Genomic DNA, 9492 nt, shown 5'->3' with positions numbered 1-9492 from the left:
ATGATGACCAGGCCCACAGTGAAAGGGACTACTATTGTCCACCACCTTGGCAGCCATGAGAAAAATGGGTGGGACAGCTTGAGGTCCCCTTGCTTCTCTCCAAGGTCCGGGCTCTGAGGCAGAAACTGTATTTCAGGCCACAAGGTATTTAGGAAACATCTCTTTCAACTTTCCAATTTTGCAACTAAGGAAGTTGAAGTCCAGGGTATGTCAGTGATTTAATGGAGGTCATGCCATGAACTCAACATAGGTATCTCTTTCTGCCTGGGCCCTCACTCTTTAAGCCAATGACCCACCCGCAGCCTACAGAGGTGAGTGTAGATACCCGTCGGCCTTTGAGGTAACCTCAAGACCTCTGTTCCCATGCTCACCCTGGTACTTGGATCTGCCCTTCCTTCACTTCCATCTCCCCTCACCCACCTTAACCTGGGATCCACACTTGACCCTTATTTCTGGCCCTTTACCTTTGGGGGCCCATGTTTCCTCCAACATCTGTATGTTGATCTCCTCTGTACCTTGACCCTCTTTTATTGATTTCAGCTTGGTTCATCACCGACCCCTGCAAGGGTGAAATTCTCCACTCCAGCTACTACAGAAAACCCAATGTCTAACCTTGGAGTTTCTTCTCATCAGGAATCCAATTTAAGTAATAAGATTCAAGGCAACATCCAGTAGTTTGGGACCTTTCCTCTTCCTATTTCTGAATATCTGCAATCTGTCTCCATTTGCATTTACTAACAATTCCATGATAACACAAGAGTCCCTAGCTCAGCATTTCCTTCAAAAGCCAAGAGCATTTCTTCCATTTATTGGCATCTTAGGGAAAAGATCAATATATTTCCCTGCTCCCTGAGCCCCACATCCTGTCTTCTGGTAACTCTAGACATTACCTCAGAGAGTCTGCTGACATTCAATCCACCTGAAGCTCCCCATGGTCAACTGTGCAGTGGGGCCTCTGGAAAGGTAATGTGATTTGGGGTCACAATAATAGAAGTATGGGATGCAGAATGAGGGAGGCGAAGTTCCATTTCATGAAACTATCTCTGGAGTGGTATTTTCAGTGCTGAGGATCACAATTAAAGAAGGGGACAGACAGACTAGAGTGATTCAGGAATGAGAGGCCCTCAACATCATGTCATATTAAGTTGGGCTGTTTATCCTAGAGATGACTTGGGAGTGTCATAACGGCTAGGGGCCAGATTGAAAGGATCACACAGGTAGGCACCAGACTCAAACTGTCAGCTCACAAGGAGGGCTGGGAAAGGCCTAAGCGCCCACCAATTGAGCGATGTGTTGGCTTTCTACACAAGAATGCAGGCAGCGAGCACAGGTGGATAACTCCCCTTTCAAGGAACACACAGAAACCAGAAAACACCGCTGGGCTCCAGAAATTTCAACATCCTTTCTGGAAAGTTCTCCCACCCTTAAGACACGCAAACCCAGCGACACGGGACCGCCCCTCCCTCGCTGGCGACATCAGTGCCTAGCGTGGGCCCTTCCCCTGGGGTCTCGGTGTCCCCACCGGTAACACAGGCATCCCAGAAGAGCCTCGGCCAGTGTAGTGTGGCAGGGCGAGTGGGGCGGCGGGGTGGGGGGCGAAATGCCAGTCCTGCCAGCGAGGCACGGCGTAGCGGGAACCGAGCAAGTCCACGAGCGGTCCGGTGAGCCCCAGCGCTCTGGCCCGGCCTGCGCCCGTGACTGCGCAGCCTGGGGGGAGGGGAAGGACCGAGGACGCCCGAACAGAAGCCGAAAAGTAAAAAAGGCCACGCAGTTAAGGGACGGCGCACGTGGGGGGCAAAGCAACCCCACCGCCAGATCCCAACCTCAAGCCCCAGGCACGGACGGGGTTCGAACCCGCGATCTTCGGTTTACGAGACCGACGCCTTACCACTTGGCCACCGCGCCTGACAGCCGAGCAAGTGGTGGAAGCTCTCAGTGGAGGGTAGGCGGCGCAGTCGCGGGAAGGGCGGCGCCCCGCCTCCGGCCCCGCCCGCCCGCTCGCTCGCCCCTCCAGACCCGCCCGCCGAAGCCCCCACGCCGCCCGACGCTCGGGCCCGGCTCAGGGCCGAGGCCGGGCGCCCGCTTCCTGCCTGAGACGGGACCCGAACTCGCGGCTCGCCGGCTCGGCCCCGCCCTCCTCCCGCGTATTCGGGAGAGCCCGGGCAGAGACCGCCGGGGATTCGCTGGGGGCGGCGGCGGCGGCGGCGGGGCCGGGAGCCCAGACGAAGAAAAAAACCCGATCGGCGCCTGCTACGACGCGAGCGGAGGCGGAGACCGCGGCCGCGAGCGAGCCAGGGCCGGCCACGCGCCGCCGTGTGACCTTGGCCCGGTCTTTTCCGTGTGGTCTGGTCTGCAGGCTACGCAGGCAGCGACGGGGGTTCGGGCCAAGCCCACCGGGAGCCGAGGGGGCGAGAAGGACGGTGCAGGCATGGACGGGACTGGCCTTGGAGAAACGTTCAGGGAGCCGGGAGGGACGAGGGCCTGCTCCTGGGGGTGCGGGGAGAGGACCGTCCCTCGCTGACCCCGCAGGAGCGGCGGCCTGCATAAGGAAAACCTTCCCTGGCTTGTTCACGCTCCGCCCTTGCCCTTCCACCCCGGGCACGGGAGACTCCCCGTAAATATCTGTAGACGAGATGGCCTTGCCCAGGAGGAACCGGCGGGGGCGCGCCAGGATATGCCCCCAGGGATGTTCGCGGCGACAGTGCCAGTGGGAGTGAACACCGAGAGGCCACCTGGATGGAGGAAGCTGATGGTCTGTCCGTGCCGTGGAACAGTGGGTCACTTATTAAAAGGAATGATCTAGATTCAAAGGAATGATGGTCAGCGTAGGTAGTGCGCAAAAGCGCATGTGATTTTAAAAAGCAGGAAAAGCAGGATATAGGACAATACAAACCATTTATTAAAGGGAAAGACGTGCAAAGTAGGTAAGCGTAAAATATAAAGGAGACTGGCTGGGGATAGGGGACAAAAGGAACTTTGTTGGTAATGTCTGGTTTCTGTTCTGTGAAAGGCAAGAAGCTGAAATGGTGGGAATACGGGTGATTATGATGTTGTATACTTTATTGTAGATCCTGCATTTTGTTTAAAAAAAATTCTTTTTTAAAGGAATTAGGTCCCTCTGTCCTCGTTTGGCCTGTGGCCACAGCGTCTGTTCCAGGAGAGGTGGGTAGAAGAGCCCTTTCCCCAGGGCAGGACGTGGCCAACTGCTGGCCTCCAGCCCTCCTTCCTGCAGGCCAGCGCCCCGACTGGGGGTGGGGGGCAGGACACAAATCAGACCAGTGGCACCATTGCTCACCCCGCCACCGCCAAAGTCATTATTGCTTATTTATAGAACTTTTTAAGAAGTATAGATTGTGGAGATTTGGGGAAACCTAGGAAAGCTGTTTTTGTGTGTGCTAAAAAACATACAGTTTGGGTCCCTGGGTGGCTCAGTTGATTAAGCGACTGCCTTCCGCTCAGGTCATGATCCCGGAATCCTGGGATCCAGTCTCACATCGGGCTCCCGGCTCAGCGGGGAGCCTGCTTCTCCCTCTGACCCTCTCCCCTCTCATCCTGTTTCTCTCTCTAATAAATAAAATCTTTTTTAAAAAGTTGGAAAAAAAAAACAATTTACCATCTTGACCGTTTAAAAATGCAGTGTCTACTCTCTGGATGTGGTTGTGCAACAAATGGAAATTTTATGGAAACTCTACCCACTGAACAGTAAGGGACTCCCCTTCCCAGCCTCTGCCCAGCCCCTGGCAACCACCGTTCTACTCAGAGTTGGGCTGCTCAGGGTAGCAGGGGGAGTCCTACTGTATTTGTCTTTTTGTTCCTGGCTTATTTCACTTAGCATAATGTGCTAAAGATTCACCCATGTTGTCACATGACATGATTTCCCTTTTTTTTTAAAGCTCAATAGGTCATTGTATTTTTTTAATCCATTCATCCCTCAACGAACATGTAGTTTATTTCGACCTCTTTGCTATTGTGAATTGTGCTGCAGTGAACACGGGTATGGAAATAGGTCTTCAATTTTTTTGGGTATGTAACCCAGAAGTGGGATTGCTGGATCCTATGGTAATTTTAGTTTTTCCAAGGAACCTCCATACTGTTTTCCATAGTGGCTGCACATTGTTACATTCCCACCAATGGTACACAAAGGGTTCAAATTTCTTCACATCTGTGCCAGCACTTTTTTTTTTTATACTCGTCATCCTAATGGGTATGAGGTAGTGTCTCATTATGGTCGGATTTGCATTTTCCTGATGGTGATGTTGAGCATATTTTCATGTAGCTTGTTGCCCATTTGCGTATCTTCTTTGAAGAAATGTCTATTTAAGTCCTTTGCCAATTTTTTATTCTGGTTATATTTTTTAAATGATGGGTTGTAGGAGTTCTTTCTGGTATCCTAGATATTAACCTATCAGATATATGGTTGACTAATACTTTCTCCCATTCTGTAGGTTGATTTTTCACTCTGTTGATTGTTAACGGTGCAGAAGTTTTAAGTCTGGTGTAGTCATTCCCATTTGTCCATTTTTGTTTTTGTTTTCTGTGCGTTTGGTATCAAATCCGAGAAGTCATTGACAAATCCGATGTCATGAAGCTTTTCCCCTATTTTTTTTTCCAAGAGCTATATCAATTCAGGTCATATGTTTAGGTCTTTAATCCATTTTGAGTTAATTTTTGTATGTGGTATAAGGTAAGCATCCAACTTCATTGTGTGTATAGAACACACTGTAATTTACTTATTCTCAGGTACAGGTTTTTTTCTCACATTTTAACAAATTACAAATTAGGATGACAACTGATTAGTTGATGGAATCTTTAATTGGTAGTACTTTTTCCTTTTAATGGCACATAAAATAGCTTTTTAATTGGTGAATTTGATGAAATTGAGTATATAGAACACAGAAGAGTCAGATTCCTATTTTCACATTTGTATATTTCATGGTGTCCTGATTTTTCGCACTTACCATTGTAGGATGAGCATTTCCCACATCCTTAGAAGTGGATCATTTCATCGGCTGTAACCTGTACCAGTCTGGTGCAGGATGTTGATCGTGAGGGAAGCTCTGCATGGGGGTGGGGGTAATATGGGAATTCTCACTCACTTTTGCCGTGGACCTAAAACTGCTCTAAAAAGTAAAGTCTTTCTTATAAAAGCACCTTAAAAAAAAAAAAAAAAACTAAGAAAAAAATAGATAAGTTATATTCTTTGCTCTCTGACCCCCTACTCTGAGTCACAGCCAACCCTGGGTGCACTGGGGTTGCTCCTTGGTGGGGTCACTGTGGGTCTGTCCAGGTCCACTCCTTAGCTGGCAGGCCTAGGAGCCTGGTTTTGTCTCCTTCCAGGAGCGAGCAGCTGTAAGGACATGATCTAACTTCTGTTTTCTAAACGTATGTACCATTTTTAATATTGAGCTTTTGCATTGGCAATGATGCTGTGAAACTCAACCAAAAGGTTGAGAGCTGGTTCCAGAACACAGAGCTCCTAAGCTGCAACGATCAGGCCATCCCCACCTCCATGTAGCACCATAGTGAGAGCATCCCATCATTCATTCCTTTAACAAATCCTCACTGAGCACCAACTATGTGCTAGACCCTGTTCTCGGTGCTGGAGCTATAGCAGGAACTAAGCAGCACAGCCCCCTGCCCTCATGAAGCTTCCATTCTTAAATATGGTTATATACTGTATCAGATGGTGATACGTACTAGGGAGAAAAATCAACAGGGAAGAAGGATAGGACGTTCTGGAGGTGGGAGGGAGGGTTGTTAAAGAGACAGGCATGGTAGATTAAATGAAGCCCCCCATTCTTTGCTGCTTTCCCTTTCCAGAGGCAGAGTCTACCCCCCACCCCCTTTGGACATGGACGGGCCATCTGGCTTCTCTTGATTAGTAGTAGAATGTGGCAAAAGTGATGTTGAGTAAATACCCAAGCTTGGGTCTCAGGAGACCTTGCAGCTTCTTCCTGTGATATCTTAGAGCCCTGTCCCGAGCCCACCGTGTAAGGAAGGCAGTCTAGCTGATGGGGGATGAGAGGCCATGACGGGTCTCCCAGCTGAAAGCCAGCACCACCTGCTGCAACATCAGTGTGGCCATCTTGAACCTTCCAGCCCAGCTGACCCTTTAGCTGAATGCAGCTCTGTGGGTGACACGTGGGTGAGTCCAGGCACACCCAGCAGAGGAACTGCCACCCGACCCACAAAATGGTGAAAATAACGAATGGCTCCTGTTGCAAGACACCACGTTTTGAGGGTGGGTTGTTACCTAGCAATAAGAGCTCATTGATACAGCAGGTTACAGACAACTAGGGTTGTGGCTTCTAGGTTTGTGGGCTGGTGGTTATTTGCATGGAGGAGTTAAAACTTGCAAGATGCTGGATGAATGTGGCAGGGGCCGTACCCAGTGTCCCCTCAGTCATCAGTTAACCTCAGTTTCCTTAGCTACAAAATGGGAGAATTGGTTAGCTCTTAGCCACAGCCCCGCGTTAATTAAAATTTGAACACCTTCTCCATTATTCACTGCTAAAGTTAGCAGGGGGGTGAGACACCACTTGACCTTCTTTCCCTCATAGCAACCTGACACTCTTCCCCTTGGTCAGGTTTCCTGGTCCCTTTGCCAGCATGAAAGCTCTAAATTTAAGGCTGCCATTAATAGGAGGAAAAAAAAAAAAATCAACGTGACTTGAAACCTTTTGAGTAGAAGGCCACACCTGTAGACATTTAAGTTAAGGCTACTCTTAACTTAGTTAAGTTAGTTAGTTAGTTAGTTAACTTAGGGTTAGTGTGGTTTGGTCTTTTCCTCTCTCTTCTCCTTCTCGGTGGTTAGTTCAATTCCCTTTCCCTGACTCCTCCACTTGCTTGTGGAACATTCACTCTTAACAAGATGGTTCAAGGCAGCTGTGGACTTTAAAGGAGCCAGGAGGGGTGACAGGTGGGTCACAGGCTGAAAAAAAACCAGGCCACCTCAGAAGCTTCACAGCCCCTCTGCTCACGGAGAGCTGGCCCCCGCTCCAGGGCTCGGCAAGTGTCCTCCTTTCTCCCTGAAGCCTTTCCATCCTGGAAGCAACGCCTCCCTGCTCTGAGCAACTCACTCCCCGGGCTAGTCAGTGGAGTCCCACTTTGGGATGACTCTTCCCCTTACCAGCTGCCTGGGTGTGAACCCCGGGTGACTTGCGGCGAGTTAGGTCACCTGTGGTGGCTCAGTTTCCTCATCTGTAAAATGGGGATAACACTACCACCCACCTAGTGGTGGTTGTGAGGATCACAGGACCCAGTGTGCACCAATCACTTGGCACATTGCCTGGCACGCGGTAAGCCCTAAGAGCACGGAAGCCAACAAGAACTACCTCGCCATTGCCTCGTGCGGGCCACGCACTGCAACAGGCACAGTGACAGGGGAGGGATGATGCCAACTCCCGCTTCCCCAGGGCTGGGAAATCGGAGGGCCGCGCCACCGCTGGCGGGCTGGCCTGAGCCAACGAGAACCGGCCTCATCCTGCAGCGAGCGCCCCCTGCTGGCCACAGGTCTCTGGGCCGCCAGCGGGGGCTGGCGCCGCACCTGTCGCCCCGGAGGGCCCCGGGCGGGCGTGAAAGTGAGGGGCTGCGGGAGTGGCTTTGCCCACCTTTGCGCGTAGCTTAGTCATTTTCTGGAGACGGGTTGGCTGGAGTAGACCCTCCCGGCAAAGCTGTGAGAAGCCTGGCTCCCTTACCCAGATGACCACTGACATCTGGCAATTCCAACTCCTCATCCCACTCAGCAAACAGATAACCCAGGTCTTACCTGAGTCCAGGCTGCCTTCATCTCTCTCTTCGTCTCTCATTCTGCTGCCTAGTCCCGCCGCCGCCACCCTCTGAGACTGGGCTCTGAGCAGGCCACTCCCTGGCTTAAGATCCTTCTGCTCTCTCTCCCCCCGCTAAGCCTCTTCACCTTTTGTTCCCTTCCCATGTCCTCCCCAGTCTCCCTCACCTGGCCTTCTCCTCCTCCTCCAGGCCTCAGTTGACTCCTCAAATGATCTGTGGGGGGATTACATACCGGTGACCCTCACACCTGCCTACACGCTAGAATCAACCGGGGGACTTTGGAAAAACCCTAGTGTCCAGCGCACCCCTTACCACCTGAATCCAACTCGCTGGGCTGGGGCCTATATCCATGGGGTTTTCAACTACCCCCAAATTATTCAAATATGCAGCCAGGATCGAGAACCTCCCATTCTCACGTGCTGGAGGCACTCTGTGCCCTGAGGGTGAGGAGCAGAGCTCTTTCGCTCAGGGTCAAAGCTCCGCACCTAGCCCTACAGCGTGTATCTATTAGGTGCTGATGAAACAATTGTTTCTGGCCAGGCTCTGCACTGCCTCACCAGCCCCACCTCCCAGCTGAAAGGGTGTGCTTTCTACCCGCCTCTCCCACATGTGGTTCCTGGGTCCTACAGTCCCCCAGGGGTCCTCTGCAATACCCCTTCCTCGGGGAAGCTGTCCCTGATCCCCAACTGACCTCAATTCCCTTGCCCCCGCTCTTGCAGCGCCCCCCCCCCGGACTTTCCCAAGTGCAGCTCATCACCTGGGGGTCAGCTGTGGCTCCCCTTTCCCCAGGAGGACATAAGCCTCTGCTGTCTTTTCTGTACATAAATTGGTTGGTTGAGTGATTTCAGACCCAGATATTTTTTACCTCTTCAGGAGACTTTGGCCTGGGCCCAGACCACTCTAAAAGGCTCTAAATGGGGGTACCTTGGAGACTCAGCTGGTTGGGCATCTGCCTCTGGCTCAGGTCCTAATCTCCAGGTCCTGGGATTGAGCCCCATATCGGGCTCCCTGCTTAGCGGAGAGTCTGCTTCTCCCTCTGCCTCTGCCTCTCCCCCTTGCTCGTGCTCTCTCTCTCAAATGAATAAATAAAATCTTAAAAAGAAAAATTTTTTCCAGGCGCCTGGGTGGCTCAGTTGGTTAAGCGACTGCCTTCGGCTCAGCTTATGATCCCGGAGTCCTGGGATCGAGTCCCACATCGGGCTCCCGGCTCAGCAGCCTGCTTCTCCCTCTGACCCTATCCCCTCTCATGCTGTTTCTCTCTCTCTCTCTCAAATAAATAAATAAATAAATAAATAAATAAATAAAAGAAAAATTTTTTTAAAGGCTCTAAATGTGAGGACCTAGTGAGTTTGGGATCTGACAACGAGCCCTTTGCAGGAACTGTGTGACCTCTAGGGGGCGCAGGGATGATGTCTGAAATACTCAGGAATGGTTCTCCAGGACAGCCTAGCAAGGAATGTACCTGTGTGGAGGGCACGACCTGTATACCCAGCAGTGCTTGCTTTCACCTTTCTCCAGAATAGCAAATAGAGTTGAATTGCATCCCCCTAAAAAGATGTGGATGTCCTAAGCCCTGGTACCTGTGAATGTAGCCTTATTAGGAAATAGGGTGTTTACAGATACAAGCAAGTCAAGATGAATGAGGTCATCCTGGGTCAGGGTGGAGCCTAATCCAATGTCTGGTGTCCTTATAGCAACTGTGAA

At 51.1% G+C, this 9492-nt stretch overlaps 1 non-coding gene across 1 annotated transcript; it reads right to left on the bottom strand.

Annotated features, from left to right (window-relative positions):
* Positions 1-1833: 1833 nt before the first annotated feature.
* TRNAT-CGU lies at positions 1834-1905 on the bottom strand. The gene has a single exon. It is a non-coding gene; the product is annotated as a tRNA-Thr (tRNA).
* Between the last annotated feature and the right edge of the window lie 7587 nt (positions 1906-9492).

Source organism: Neomonachus schauinslandi, chromosome 15 (assembly GCF_002201575.2).
Source record: "Neomonachus schauinslandi chromosome 15, ASM220157v2, whole genome shotgun sequence".
NCBI lineage: Eukaryota > Metazoa > Chordata > Mammalia > Carnivora > Phocidae > Neomonachus > Neomonachus schauinslandi.
This window is presented reverse-complemented; position numbering and strand designations above follow the sequence as displayed.